The sequence below is a fragment of the Lactuca serriola genome, chromosome 2 (genome assembly GCF_051521515.1).
Source record: "Lactuca serriola cultivar US96UC23 chromosome 2, Lser_US96UC23_V15, whole genome shotgun sequence".
NCBI lineage: Eukaryota > Viridiplantae > Streptophyta > Magnoliopsida > Asterales > Asteraceae > Lactuca > Lactuca serriola.
This window is the reverse complement of record NC_136409.1, coordinates 131,463,825-131,480,248: the sequence shown is the minus strand read 5'-3', so window position 1 is coordinate 131,480,248 and position 16,424 is coordinate 131,463,825. Positions and strand designations below refer to the sequence as shown.

General features: G+C 34.3%; 1 pseudogene; it reads left to right on the top strand.

The window, feature by feature from the left end:
* Nucleotides 1-1,181: 1,181 nt before the first annotated feature.
* Nucleotides 1,182-16,382, top strand: LOC145089578 (DNA-directed RNA polymerase subunit alpha-like; annotated as a pseudogene).
* Nucleotides 16,383-16,424: the final 42 nt, after the last annotated feature.

Below are 16,424 nucleotides of genomic sequence, written 5' to 3'. Positions count from 1 at the left end.
GGACTTCGGTCCAATACGAGAAGGCCACGCATGTGAAGGGGGTGTCCGAGGGGTGTCCGATGCGAAGGTGTAGGATTCTTATTGGACCGCAGCTGCGGTCCAATCCGATGTTGACATGGCAATTTGCAGTCCAACCTGAAGATGACACGTGGCATTCTCGCATGCGAGGGTGACGTGGCAGAATAGTGGCTATGCGATTTTTCTCGTTTTTTGAGCCAAAAACTTCTAAAATTCATAACTTTTGCATACGAACTCCGTTTTTGACATTCTTTATATGCACGCGTAGGTAAAATTATACTCTATGACTTTCGTTTAGACTTTATCGGCTAATATTGATTTATTTTTAATATTATTATTTTTAACAGACCGACACAGGAAAAATCCGTTAAAAATTCATAACTTCTTCATCCGACGTCCGTTTTCGTCTGTCTTTTTACCGTTGTGCTACTTTTTACGAGACCTTCGATTCTCGTTTAAGTTGCGTCGGCTAAATATCGATCGATTTATATTTCGAATTTTTAGTTGTCTACTGCTAAACCGAAACTTCGAAAAATCATAACTTCCTCATACGAAATCAGATTTTGACGTTCTTTTTATGAACGTTCTCGGTTTAACATATTCTACAACTTTTATTTAGATTTTTAAAGCTAAAAAGCCTTTTATCAAAAATTTGCTTTTTACACTGAATAGTGTTTTGCCGGTTTTATCGCGGATTTTCGATTGGTCATAACTTCTTCGTTATAACTCGGATTTCAGTGTTCTTTATATTTTTCGAAACCTTGTTACAATCTCTACCACTTGGTTCATCCCAATTACGATTATTGATCAATTTATTTTTGACCAAAATTTGACTGGTGTAACATTTTCGCCGTGCCTTATGAGGGATGGAGCCCACGACTTGCAGGAGGAGGTTACCAAAGGGCTTCTAGCCCAACCGTATGCGGTGTTTCCCTCCCGCCTTGAGGTCAAGGTTTCAAGTCCTACTGTGGACATAAATGGAATAACTTAGGAATAATTTAGTATATTTTCCATTTCAAAAAAAGGAGTAGGTTAGTCACTCCTTGGGAGCTGAGGCCTTGGCGGCAATGTCTTGGAAAGACTTCGTGACGAGATTCAGGGCGGAGTTTTCACTTGCCATTAAGGTGCAGTAGTTGGCGAGGGAGTTTTAGGACCTTCGCCAGATGAAAGAGACTGTGGTGGAGATTACAACCATGTTTAGGGAGAGGTCCTTGCTACTTCCTCAGTATGTTGCTGATGAGGAGATGAAGAAGGCGAGGTATAATGATATGCTACAGGATGATATTTGGGAGTTTATGAACATATCCAGTTGTAGGACCTTGGAGGACATGATTGCCAGAGCCCGGGAACGGGAGATTGATTTGGAGCTCTTGAAGAAGCAGAAGTCGGTTCGGGATCAGACCAAAGTGGGCCAGACAAAGAGGCTAATACTTAGGATTTTCGATCAGGTTTCCACCAGGGTCGGGGCTGTTGTGCCAAGTGTAAGAGGACTCAAGAGGGAAGTTTTCAAGAGAAAGGGATAAGTTGCTTTAGTTGTGCTCAGCCTGCTCATTTTAGCAGGGATTGTCCTTGGGGTTCAAGCTGATTTGTTTCCAGTGTGACCAGGTGGGCCAAAAGAAGGTCGACTGTCTGAGGTTGTGAGTGGAGTTGTAATGGCCCCTACTCTAGCTACATTGAGGATTACATATGGTCGTGAGGGTGGAGTGGAGGCTTCATTGGTGAGGAGACGAGATTTTCAATTACGTGCTGAGGAGACTCGAGTGCCATCAGATGTAATTGCAAGTATGTATCATATCCGCTTCCTTTATGATTTTATTATTATGCTTATGATAATATACTTGTGCATGATACAATATGTTCATTATAGTTAAGTCTCCGCCCGAGGATAGTCACTTCTTTTGATTGTCTAGCTATTATACTAATTTTCATATGCCATTTTTGCATACCAATAATCATTTTGAAGGGTAGCTGTTGAGCCAAATGTAGGCATCGGCACGGGAGGCAACATTTATTGATAGTGTAAGCCCTAGGTAGGAGTGAGCTGAGCGTTTTATCTTGGAAAATCAGCAGCCAGATTGATTTTGATGGTTTTAGTGCTTTGGGTCAAAGAAACTTGTAATGCAAGTTCTTTGGGTTTTTGAAATTTAAGATTGTTGAGGCGGATGAGGGATTGGTCAGAAGTGAGTGTCGAAAGGCTTGTTTTCAGGTTCATGTTTTTAGAGTTGTGTGTGTAAATCCTCGTATTGGGAGACTCTGGGAAAAGATCACATTGTGGTCGATTGTCCCTTCTGGGAAAACAAAGGCAGAGTTCAAAGGTACTTGATTCACTTAGGTTGGATGTCAGTTGGTGGAGGAGTAGCCCATTGAACTAATTGTCATCGTTAGTAGAGTAAGATTTTTTGCTAATCTATCAATGTCAGGGAGTGGTTGATACAGGTCCGCATGGTTTTTCCATGTGGCAGGTGGGTCGTTGTATTGGTTATCTGTCTGTTCCGATAATGGATTATTCGTTCTTTGTATTCGGATTAGGTTTTTCAAGGATTTGGAATTTTTTTTGGGTAAGGTGCTTTGGATGCAATGATGTTTCCCTGCAAGATTCACGAAGTGTTTAACCTGTTCTTGGAGTGTTTGTACCCCAATTCGTTTGGTCATGGAATCTCAGTCGTTATGAGATCAGAATTGTGGTGGAGTGGTAAGGTGGTGAGATGGTTCGAAAAACCATTGGTTATGTGGTTGGCAGAGTGCAACTAGTCTAAGTGGAGGAGGATCGCTTAGATTAATGGGAATATTTTCAAGTGTGAATGATTGTGGAATCCTATATCCAAGGTCTAGTGAAGATCCAGTTCTAATGATGGTATGAATTGAGGTTTATGCAAGGATTGTTGTCTATTAATCAGTTATAATCAAGGAGGCACATATATATATATATATATATATATATATATATATATATATATATATATATATATATATAAGGTTCAGGTTATCTTGTCCGAAGACATGAAGCATCGGTAGTGGTGCATTATGGGTCTCTGACTAGGTTCTGGTTGAGGGTTGTGTTAGAACCTCTATGTTTATTCTTTCTTGATGAAGACTTTGGAGTTCGAAGCATGACCCAAGCACTTGATTGGAATTTAGCTTAATGGGGTTTCAGTTCATGTTGGATTTGGTTCAGCGTTGTGGATGGTTTGGAAGACCATGGGGTCCTATAGCAGTTGTGAAAGTGTTATAAGTCTATTTGTTCTTTGGGATGACCCCTCGTCCATTTCTCCATAGGAGGAAATGTAGGATCAAAGTCCAAATAAGCATCCTCAAATGTCTGTTTTGCTTCTTAAAGTTCATATACAATAGAAATATTATCATTAATATCATGAAATTGATTACCTTGAGCATCATTATCATCATCATGATTAGTTCTACTTAGCTCCCCCTCAACTAATGGATTTTTTGTTTGGTACTCCCCATCAATACCAGCCTGTGAAGTCAATAACTCCCCCTCAACATATTCCTGATGAGTCATCAACTTTACCTTGATGTGAGATAGAGAAATCAAGTACTCCCCCTCCACTTGACCATGTGTCGAATTTGGTTCTCATCAGTTGCCCTATCAGGTATACCAAATATTAAATCAAGATCAACATCGAAAGTAAGCATTTACCAGATTCTTCATTAGTTTTAGAAAGTATAGGTTTCTTTGAAAATTATCTTTCAAAACTCTTCACATAGTAATCGTTAAATGTGAGATTGAATGTTTCTTCAACTTTTAGTGTTCGCTTGTTCAACACCCTATATGCTACAAAGTTGTGTGAATATTCCAAGAAAATCCCTTCATCAGATTTCTTCATAAATTTAGAACAGTTATCTTTGAGATTCATTATGAAACATCTGCATACAAAAACATGAAAAAATTTCACATTAGGTTTCCTTTTTTCAATGATTTCATAAGGTGTGATGTTAAAATGATGATGAATGAATGAACGATTTTGTGTAAAACAAGTTTTCGAAACTGCTTCTACCCAAAAATATTGAGGAAAATTTGCATATGTGGACATCGTCCTAGCCGCTTCTCACAACGAACAATTCCTCCTTTTAACAACATCATTTTGCTCTAGTGTGTAAGGAGACCAAAAGTTATGTGAAATTCCCAAATTCGTCAAAAACGGATCTAGAATTTCATTCGTAGACTCTATTCCATTGTCTCTCTTTATCTTGTGAACTTTCTTCTTCAAAATTAATTTGATGTTTTTGATAAAATCGATCATCACTTGAGTTGTTTCTACTTCTTTCTTAGAAATAAAACCCAAGTAAATCATGAAAAATCATCAACAATAAAAAGTATGTACTTCTTTTTATTGAGAGATTCAACAGTGAAAGGACCAGACAAGTCAATTTGAAGAACTTCCAAATGTTCAACAAATTTTGAATCAATTGTGATTAGATGACCTTGACAGTGTTGTTTACCCTGTTCACACGATGCACTTAACGAATCATTGTCAAATTTTAAAACATGTAAATCACGAACAATATCATTTAAAACAAGTTTGTTTAAATTTTTGAAGCTAAGATGAGAAAGTATTTGATGCCAAAATCAGTTGTGGTCAAATGAAGCTTTCGATAGTAGTCAAACTGAGGGAATTCCTAAAATAATCTTTATGTCAAAAGTGAACATATCCCCCTTCCTCTTTGACGTTAACAATACTTCCTTTGTTTCTTTGTTCAAAATTACACTTCCTTCCTCATCGTAAAGCACTTGCTTCCCAGTTCCTATTATGATTTGAGATAAGCTTATTAGGTTGTGCTTTAACCCTTTGACACAAGCGACTCTTTTCACTATGAAATTTCAATTGGTTAGTTTCCCATATCCCTTGACCTTACACTTCTGATTATTCCCAAACTTTACTACTCCAACATTCTCTAACTTGCGAAAATCTCTCGAATTCTCCTTTCTTCCAGTCATGTGACACAATCACCCACTATCGATATACCGGTTTTTCAATCTGCTCATCACGTAGTACCTGTAATTAGTTAGAGAGATTTAGGTCCCCAAGACCTTTTGGGTCCTTGAAAATTAGCATGGAATGCAGTTTGCAATGAAGAACTAAAGATCTAACTACGAACTTTGGTCTTAATTTTGTCAATTAAGTAACCTTCATCAGCTTTAGACATTGATATGTAATCATTCAATGCCGAAGTTTCAACCTTGATTTTCTCTTTTTCAATATTTCTTTGAGAAACATCAAATTTCTTGGTTTTAACTTCTTGCCATTTTGACACATTAGAAACTGATTCTAAGAAGAGGTACTTCCATTCAAGATTCATTCAAGTAAATCTCATAAGCCTATTGGACTTGATCTTGAGAATAATTTTTCGACTGGATTTATCTTCCTTTTCCCTCCAACCATTGATTAAGATTTTCGTGTAATTTTTGCCTTTGACAAAAGATACATTCAACTTTTGTTTCAAATGTGGATTTGGAAAACATGGACAATCAGTTTTTAATGGTACATTTTTCTTCACAACGTTCATCATTTTTGAAAATTCATTTGGGAAAATGGTTTTGTGGTCATTATTTAAAATGATATTGGTACTGATGTTGATAACCAAAATGAGAATTTTTTTGAAAATTGTTTTTGATTTTGTGAGAAACTCATTTGTCCATTGTTTTGAAAATGATTTTGTGAATTCATTTGACTATTTTGAAAACCATTCATCTTTTGAACATTTTTCTAAACACGATTTGAAGGTTTAACATTCTTTTTCACATTCTCTTTTTGAACAACTTTTGTTTTTTGTAGAAAAACATTTTTGTTGGCAACATTCTTTATGATGTCCTTTGAGTCATCCTCAGAAGACTCTTTTGAAGTATGAGTTTTTTATGTTTAAGAAAACATCTTTTCAAGTTTTTGAGAATTATTGTGTTTCAGAATCTTTGTCATTTGAATATCTTTTTGTTTCTTCCAATAAGCTTTCTTTCATGCTTTTTTTTGGAAATTTCATCTTTCAAATCAGATTTCTCAACTTCTTTGTCATGCTTTTAAGTCTTTTCATTTGATTTTTGGAATCATTAGGATTAGACTTATCACAAACCTTCTTATTCTTGTCTTCGACATCAGACTTAACATCGGTTTTTACAACCCAAACTGTATTAGTTTTCTTTTCATTTTCTTCAGAAAAAGATTTTTGACTCTTTCGGTGTTGAAAATCATGTGATCATTTATTTAACTTGTTTTCCTCCATGTTTTGATTTGAGTAAAAACCTTCATCAGTTACTTTTTCGTTGTCTTCTTTCAACAATACATTTATTTTTGGATCAACATTATCTTCATTCCCTTTTGTTACTGCATCTAACGCTTTGTACCCAAAAACTTAGAAACCATAGAATGAAGTGGAGATAGAAGAGAGAGGAAGAATCTTCATTCCTATGCTTCTTAGGAAGGTCGTGAACGAAAATAATGAGCCAAGGGGTCCTACTTATAGTTTAGGTAACTTGCAGGAAAAGCAAGATTTGAATTGTTAAATAATAGATTTAATGTCAATTCAAATAATTTCTTTATCTGCATCCAGAAGGCTTCCAGAAACCCTAGAAGAGGCTCCAAAATCGTCCACCCTTGGATGGTTCTAGAAATGCCTTCTTTTTGCTAGGTTTTGTACGCATCAAATACACTCTAAACTAGGTAGCGGAAAAAACGAAACTACGATATACCTAAGTCTCCATGAAACCTATGCATTTATGGTTTGATGCTAATTACATCTACCCTGGAAAACATAAAATAAAGAATAAAAACATACCTCTTATGTAGCCCTTGATCGATATGCTTGATATCTTGATCCTCCATGAAGTTGCTTGGATGAGTCGAACCAAACCAAAATCCCTCTAATGGTATCACACCCATTACACCAAAGTGTCAAATAAAAACAACTAGGATAAGGGTTAATTTCACAAACCCTAAGAAGTTTAGAAAGCATCCCTATGGGAGGTGGAATAATAGTTGACAAAACTTCAAGCCAAGGTGCAAGGAATAACGAAATCCATAAGGCCCTATTTATAGCCTTCGATACCTTCCAAGGTTTTGTACTCCTTCCCATGATGGATAGGAGCCTAACCACAAAATTCACTCCTTTTCCCATGTGGAATGCAGTGATTTTTATCCAACCCTAATTCCATAATGGTTTTGGAATATTCCTGGTCAACCAATTATTGATTAATTGAATATTCAACCCTTTGATTAATTAAACTGTTAAATAATTCCCAAAATATTTTTTTCCAATTGGTTTCTAATTAGTTATTAATTATGATAATTAAATAAACCAATTTATTCTTTATTTATTGTACTCAATTTTGGTCTTGAGGGCAACCCAAAGGGATCCTGTCATTATTAGAAATATTACCAATAGTTAATGACCTTGGAAACTCTTTCCAACAGTTTCCCACTTAGACAAGTCTTCAACTATAAGAGGACCAAAACTTCTCCAATAATCAACAGAGAGTTGATCAACCCATAGATAGTTGATCAACTATTCCTTTGTTCTCGTATATCCGTATGAAATGGAGACATAGATAATGGTCCATCTCATAATTCAAGATTATGTTTCCCGATAAAGATTTGTGACGACTGCATCTGACTACTAAATTAAACGCATCAACTTTATTCAGGGCTTGGCCAAGCACTTTAGATGTCAGCACCATATCATCGAGGGGCCCATGGTCCATAGATATCGTTTCTCCTATTAAGGCAGAAGGAACAGATAAACTTCAACTACATAGTTTTTTTCTATTTCATCATGTCACACATGGGCATGCCCTTTATGACTACTAGTTATGGATAACATTCGAATAGACCAACGCATAAAAGAATCGTAGAGAAAAACTCCACATGTATCTAGGTTTGAAGAATAAAATATATTGTTGTTAGAATTACTTATGAATGTATCCATGAAGCAATCTCTAAGCGCGGGTTGGTCCAATAATTAAATATTTGTTAAGTACACATGAGTGTTAGCGCAATCTCTATGATATGTCCAATCAATATGGACAATCCACTAATACTCATGATAGTCGTGAATCACTGCTTACGTCCAAGTGTATGACCGACTGTGGACATTTGATTAAATTAATACTCGGGAAGTGGATTCCAAAGATGCAAAAGGAGAATGCAGTAATAAGCTAACTGAAATGACCAAATTCCATCATATATATTAAGATCTCCACTTAATAATCGCCAAATAGAATTAAAACTTATACTTCTTCAAATTCTCAAGTTTAAACAATCCAGACTAAGAGTGCTTAAGCCAATTCATTTTCAAATGTAATGCCTCTCGACATTGTCTGATTATCAGACTTGTCAGTGACATTGGCTTATGGAATGGATTGACAAGATTATCTTTCGATATGACTTATTGACTATTATGTATTTACATTTGAATCACTATCACATGTGTTGGTACTTACTGTGTATGTGTCTTATGGGCTTGTGTAACTTAGGACCCATACTGGAGGTAATTTCACCCTTATAGTCACTAGAAACTTCAAAAGGACCATCAATTATTGAATTTCAACAAAGATGTCACTAATGAATCTCTTTTAGTCACATTGTTTTCTTTACAATTCAACTAACTACAATATACTCTAAGTTTGTTAAATCCACTATGATGCATTACTTGGTAATCTTCTAAGCTAATACATCACCATTCAGTAAAAGCACGAATTTCGACTACGAATGAAATCATTTTTATAAGTGTAGAACTTAGAATCAATACAACTCTTACAATGATCTCTTCTATACTATCAAGATCATTTCCTTGTCCTCCTAGGACACTTAAGAATGTTCGTGATCTTGATTCGTTGATTCTTGCCAAATTGATCTAATCCAACATGTCCTGCTCAAGGCATACGAGTCAACAGATCGGGTACATCTCATGGAATATATCATTGATCCCATAGCAGAATCATGTTGGACACGATTCATAATGTCTAGTTCAATAGTAAAACTAGTACATTTTCTTTTCTTAATGTTATGCCATATTTTAATAAGCACGAACTTCTTTTCGAGTTTTGTCTGTCGAGTTTCCTCAAGATTCAATGTACTTTTGCTCAATCAAACGAATCACTTTGATCTATCTCTATGGATCCTTATTATGTACATGTTATGTATCTCCCATGTATATCATAGCGAAAAAATTCTCATATCAAGCCAAGTTTTTACATTTGCTAAGTTAGAATATAGTTTCCTACGAATCGTATATTATCTATGTATAATAAAAGGGTGACTACAATGCTCCCACTAGCATTGACATATATATGATTTATCTATGTTTCTCAAAATTCAAACTCCATGAACATTATCATTGAAACAAAGATTCCAATTACTCCCACTAGCTTGGATATATGTATGGCTTATCTTTATTTCTCGAAATTCAAACTCTTTGAGCTTTTTCATGGAAATAATGATCCCACTTGCGAGATTCTTATTTTGGTCCATAAATGAACTTATTTAGCTGACATATCCTACACAACCTATCTTGTCTTGATTGTGTGATTGTTCCTATCCATCCTTGTCTCCTTTTGAAGATCCACTTACACCTAATGATCAAAGTCAAGTGCTTGATCTACCATGTTTTGACATACATGGGCTGAATCTCGCTTTCCAAGTCTTCATTATAATTTGTAGCCTTTAGGGCGTACCATAGCTTCCGATAACCAGTATACTCTGATTGATCAATACCTATGACTCATTTATCTTAGTTTCCTCAATAACTCTTTCAACCTCGAATTGAATGCCAGGTCCAACTCTAGGCTCCTCGTTGGTTGACTCTTGAATCTTATCAAGATAAATGTGGCTCCCACTAGCCTTTTTGGAAATCAGATCCCTCTCTTGGAAGACTTCCCTTCGAGCAACATATACTTTCTTCTCAAAAGGATTGTTGAATAATTATCCAAAATTCTTTATTGGTTCTCTAGCGAGATAACACATCTCTATTATGTGTTCTAGATTGTTGAGCACTTTATGACAAGTGTAAGCCTCATAATCGTAGACTTACATATGTGTCAGTGAGGATTAAATCCCACTTCACATATGAAAGAGTTTTTCTTGAACCTACTTAGTTAGTACAAGAGCAAAGGACTTCTCATAACACTATTCATGGTACAATGCACGAATTGTTAGCAAGCATAATGTGACTCATCTAACATGAAATTAGTCAATGATTTGTATCTCTATCCAACTACCACTTCCAGGGGCAGTGTTATGGGTGGATATAGCGTGTGAGACTCTTTCAAGTCCAAATTTACTAATCTTTTTACCTATTCATGAACTACCTTGTATGCTCATACATAAGCAAAACACAGAATTAGTTATTAATTATAGATGGGCTATGTAAGATTTATCTAAGAAAACACAATTATTATCATAATTTATGTTCTCTAGCACAACTAAATTAGTTACTTTTATCACTTATCTAAGATTTGGTCGATCCTAGCTCTAGCAATTTAATAGTCACTAAACTACTAGGTAACAAGTTCATGTAATTTAAGGGTCACTAAGCTATACAGAACCTGAATTAAAGCAACAAAGTCACAAACTTTAACATGTTAGGTAATGATAATAAAACACATGCACAAAACCAACTTATAAAATCCATAAATTAATAAACTAAGCCATAGATTCATGGTTTGATCTAGCTAAACGAAAGTCTACTAATTTAACCACTGTGACATCCCCATTTTCACGGCCAGAAAAGACCGATTATGTTTATGCTTTATAAAAATCAGAGTACCCTTTTTATAAAAATATTGCGGAATTTGTTCCCAGAAAAACATGATAAATACATTATTATAACATTTCTGAAGAAATGTATTTTTTTTATTTATTTTAAAACATTGGGATGTCATCGTCAATACAGAAACATAAGCACAAACAGAACGTACATTCATTATCACTAGTGATTTACATCTCCTTAATCTCTCAGTGTAATCTAACTTCATATAGACACCTGTGATACAAATAAGCTGGAGTGGGTCAGGTTGGGAAACCTGGTAAGTATATAGGGATTTCAATTACACAATGTTATATCATATATATAATTTAGAACTCACAAAATATACAATTTCACCATATATATATATATATATATATATATATATATATATATATATATATATATATATATATATATATATATATATATATATATTTATAAGCAACTCTTACCCCACCCAGTTAATCCTTACAACGAGACTATCCATACTCTCGGACCTTAAATTTTACCTCTTACTTAACCCATACTCTCGGATCTAATTCATGCTCTCGGATTAATAATTATGCCCATTCCATACTCTCGGATTAGGGACAAGTATATATGTGTAAATACATTCCCCCAGATTAACGACGAATGACTATGTCCTATCCATACTCCCGGACTGAGGACGACTGACTATGTCTTAATCCATACTCCCGGACTAAGGACAATTGACTATGTCTTAATCCATGCTCCCGGTTTAATGACAGTTGACTATGTCCAATTCATACTCTCGGACTAGGGACAATGACTATGTCTAATCCTTGCTCCCGGATCAATGACATATACTAAAGTTCTATTCTCTGAGTATAACTCACTTGTAGTTGTAAGAAAATACTACCCAATATTCCTCATAATTAATTTAGGTTTCCTCTTTATCCTAAATCTTCATATATAACCAGGTATGTTCTTTAACACGTATTTCAGGCAACATCATTTAACTCGCACATAAACATATAATTAATACTTCAATCAATATTTGTATTAAAATCATGTTCATGAAAGGGACTATGCACTCACTTCAAAAGGTGGTGATTCCGAACTTAGACAGCGCTTCGCTTCTTAAAAAATAATTTCCTTCGACGAAACCTAGTATTATTACTACTAGAGTTTAGTCTATTATTCGCCGAGACTAATTAATAGTCTAGCTATTATTACTATTATATAAGCGTTAATCAATACTTATATAACCCACAATAATAGTCAAAGTACTTATTATAGGTTCCTAATTAACGTTACTATAATTAAATAAAAGCTATTTAAAAACAGCGTAGGCGTAGCTCACTTACAGCGGGTTTTATGGAAAACCGGGCTTCGTTGGAGCAGCGTTTCCGAGCCGAAAGCTTTTCTTCTTGGAGCCGTCGGGCGCTTTGGGGCTTCCTTCTCGTGCTAGGGAGGTTCCCTAGACTTGGGAGGTGTTTAGGGAGGCTAGAGAGAAGTTATAGAGAGAAAGAAAGGCTTATGGTGTGAAGAAAATATGAGGAGTTCACCATTTATTTATAGGAGTTTTATAGTAAAGTAGTCTTTAAGCTTCGTCCGTATCTTCCGCGTACGAGCTCTGTTTTCTATGTTATTTATATCCACGCGTTGGTAATTACGAGTACTACAACTTTCATTTACACCCCGTCGGCTAATTCTTATTGTATCTCATATTAACAAAACTGTATTTGAATTCGTCGCGCTCGAAAAGTAGAAACTAAGCTTCGTCCATATCTTTCGCATACGAGCTTCATTTTTGATGTTATTTATATCCATGTGTTGGTATTTATGAGTAATACAACTTTCATTTAGACACTGTTGGCTATTTCTCATTCTATCTCGGATTTACAAAACTGTATCGAATTTGTCGCGCTCAAAGAGTAGAGACTAAGCTTCGTCCATATCTTTCGCATACGAGCTTCGTTTTCGACTGTCTTTTTATCTTTTAACTCCTATTAACGATATCTTCATTTCTCGTTTAGATTTTTTTGGCTGAAAATCGACCGATCTAAAATTCGAATTTCCGGGTTTTGCACTATTATGCTAAATGTTAGAAAAATCATAACTTCCTCATACGAAGTCAGATTTGGGTATTCTTTTTATGGACGCTCTCATTTTAACATATTATACGACTTTTATTTAGATTACTAAGGCTAAAAAGTCCTCCATTGTAAATTCACTATTTACGTCTCCCGATGTCGTGCCGGTTTTGTCGTAAAACTTCGACGTACCATAACTTCTTCGTTATAACTCGGATTTCGGCGTTCTTTATATGTACGGAACCCTTGAGACATATTCTACTACTTGGTTAAGATTATTTATTCTAAATAATCTTTTGTCAAAAAGTCGTTTTCGACCCCTATTATCTCTAAATTGACTAGCCGGATCTACGGGCGTTACAGCCACTCATATCTTAAAGTAAACACACAAGTTCATAATAAATTGACAATAATGATTGGCAAGGTTTTGGGTAAGCATTCGCAAATGAGTTGCAAGAGTTGTCCCACTTTCTTCTCGATTTTAAGTGTCAATGCTTAGGTGTGGACCTCTACAATTATAACATCCAAATTTAATGGCATGGAGAGCTTGATTGTTCATTTCTATACTATGATCCATATTGTCAAGTTTTGAAATTCATGCGACTAAACAATCAATGATATCATTGCTTGCTTTTCTCAGACATTTATCTCACTTGAAGTGTTAGTCCCACGAATGCTTTCCATTTTCTTCAATGATCTCCTTACCATCAGCCATATTGATTTTTAATAGGGCTCCTTGAATCAACCTTCTTATGAAAACACCGATCCAATTATAGAAAGTGTAAACACCTTGGTTAGAATTTAAGTCGTGTTGTGGACAATTCTGAAGCATATCCTTGTACTTATCTCATGTCCCATATATTGATTCTTCATCTAATTATTGAAAATTTTGTATTTTAACTTTCATATTGATTATTGTTTTTGCAGATGGGTTGAACTATTGAATGAAATTTGCTTCAAGATCATTCCATATGGTAATAGAATTCGGTGGCAATGATTATACCCATGTTTTTGTTATATCCTTGAATGTGATTGGGAATACACATAACATGATTGCATCCTTAGATACTCTCGGTATGTTTTTATAATCGGTTATGTTAATCACCTCATCGATGTGTTTTGTGTGCATCCTCATGATACTTTCCACAAAACATGATATCTTTTAACAGATTCCAAAACTGGCCCTCGAGCTCAATAGTAGGGGTTTTAGGAATTGTTGGGTGAACAAGGCATGGGTCGGTACCATCTCTGGTGAGGTTGGCATATTTACCTAAAATGAGATTGGTTGTGTCTACTACGTCCTCTATGTCGAATCATATTCAGATTTCCTGCTAATTCCTTTATTTCTCTTATGGACTGTTCAGGTTCTTATAAAGCTAAAATTGTATTTGATGTAGAAGCTCTGGTGATAAATAACTGAAATAAAAATAAAACTAAACAAAACGAACACATAAAGTAGAATAAATATGAAAATGAAAATAAATATGGAATCATCAAGGTTGCGTCGCGAACTAAAACGAAAACAAAATGGAAAGCTAACAAACAATACAATGAACTTGATTGAAACAATAATATTAAAGTAATTATACTTAACAATTTATTATCAAAAACTAAATAAGATTCAAGTTAATACAACCATATTTGTCGTCTAGATATATCTCATATAAGTAAAAAAATCGAAACTTTAACATATAACGTAATGATATTAATCAAATTTATTATATAATCAAACTTATTATATAATCAAACTTTTATAAATCCAATCAATAAATCAATAAATCATAGAATAGTAGTAAGGTTAATCTACATCTAAGTAGAGTCTAAGGGTATTAGCCCATAGTCTCTATTGAAAATTAAAATATAATAGAATAAGTTATGTTAAACATGATGTTTACAGAAAACCTAATGATATTTTATATTTATTCAAGCTTCAATCTTGACAATTGTTCTTCAATCTCATTCTTCACGCTCGAATGTGACCTAAAAGTGTTTACAAATGTTTTTCTTTTTAACGGATAGTTAGGATCTCCAGCATATTGATTTAGATGGAAAAATCTTGTATTTATAGAATCAAAGAGGTCGCGAAGCGGATAGATAATTACCGCGTCACAGATTGTGATGTTTCCCGATTTTTTTTTCAAATTCAAATGTTTGATCGCTACATGGTATTGGTATGTCGCATTGCAGATTCTAGATTTATAGAAAGTATTTACTTTGATCCTTATTAACTCCATTCTTGTCCCGGTCCTTTTCTTTTTCTTCTCAGCTATGATTTTAACTATATTTATCCAATTCAAAGCATAGTACGTATCATTTATCTATAAGATATAATATTAGGTATTAATTTTTGAAGATAATTGTGCAAAATATATGACTAATTATAATAATATCAAATAGAAAAGGGGTTATTCATATGCAACAAAGTTTTACTAATACGGTTGGGATTATTACATATATACACGAGGGGTGAGTGGTTTCTTAGTCCTCTAACGGTACATGCGGCTTCATGTGTAGAAGAAGAGGGGCACCATTTACTACTCAAACTTCAACATGATATGTTATTTGCGTAGTCAATCAAGGAATGCAACAAGTAAAAATCATGATTAACGCTCACTGTCTCATATAAGAGACACACCATTACAAGTTATTCACGTAAGTCATATACTATTAAATTTAATATGGGATGTAACTCATCTGCCACATAATTCTTATAGATCCCTGAAACATACATTTGCAGATACAGAAATTAAGGATATATGAATAACACAAAAAACAAAGGAAGAGAAACAATAGAAAAGATGAATAAATGATCTGATCAAATAATATTATTATGGTTCATGAAAAAATAAAGTATCTACTCAGCCATACAATAGAAGTATGTTGAAAGAGAAACAAACATAATAATCATTGCTATGCAAAGAGATTTACTTGGAGAAATCGAAGGAACATGTATTGCACACGCAAAATCTAGAAAAACAAAAAAAACAAAACAACATCACACAAATACTTTACTATATAGGATATTCAAGAATCATTACTTGAAATTTTAATGAGTATGCCATAAATCCTATTGAGAAGTAAATTATATGAAACTTGTGATTTGTCTATTTATGCTAGTGGCCTTGGATATGTAACTGGTAAGATATCATCTTACCTCTTTATGTAGAAATCCTCGAGAATACATAATATATGGGTAACATGGAAGAACCCGTTTAGTTAGTAATTTGATTACAAATAGAAAAGAATCATCAATATCTTATAAATCACCAAATACCTTCTAGATTGAAGTTATCCTATAGATCTAGTATTCATTGATATTCAAAATTCGAATCATAGTATTCATTCCTACAAAAATGGTAACAAAGAGATACTATTTCTCAAAATATGGACAGATGGAAGTTTAACTCTCAAAGAGATACTATTAATTTACCCCCTTCCCTCTTTTAGCTTTTATGATAAATTGACTAAACTAACAAAAAATTAAAAAAATTGTCATTAAAATTGCTTTTTATTAACCAATCGGAATTGTCTCCGAGAATCTATAATTCATGAAAAGTTCATATATAATGAAGAGGATCATTTGACTATTGCATA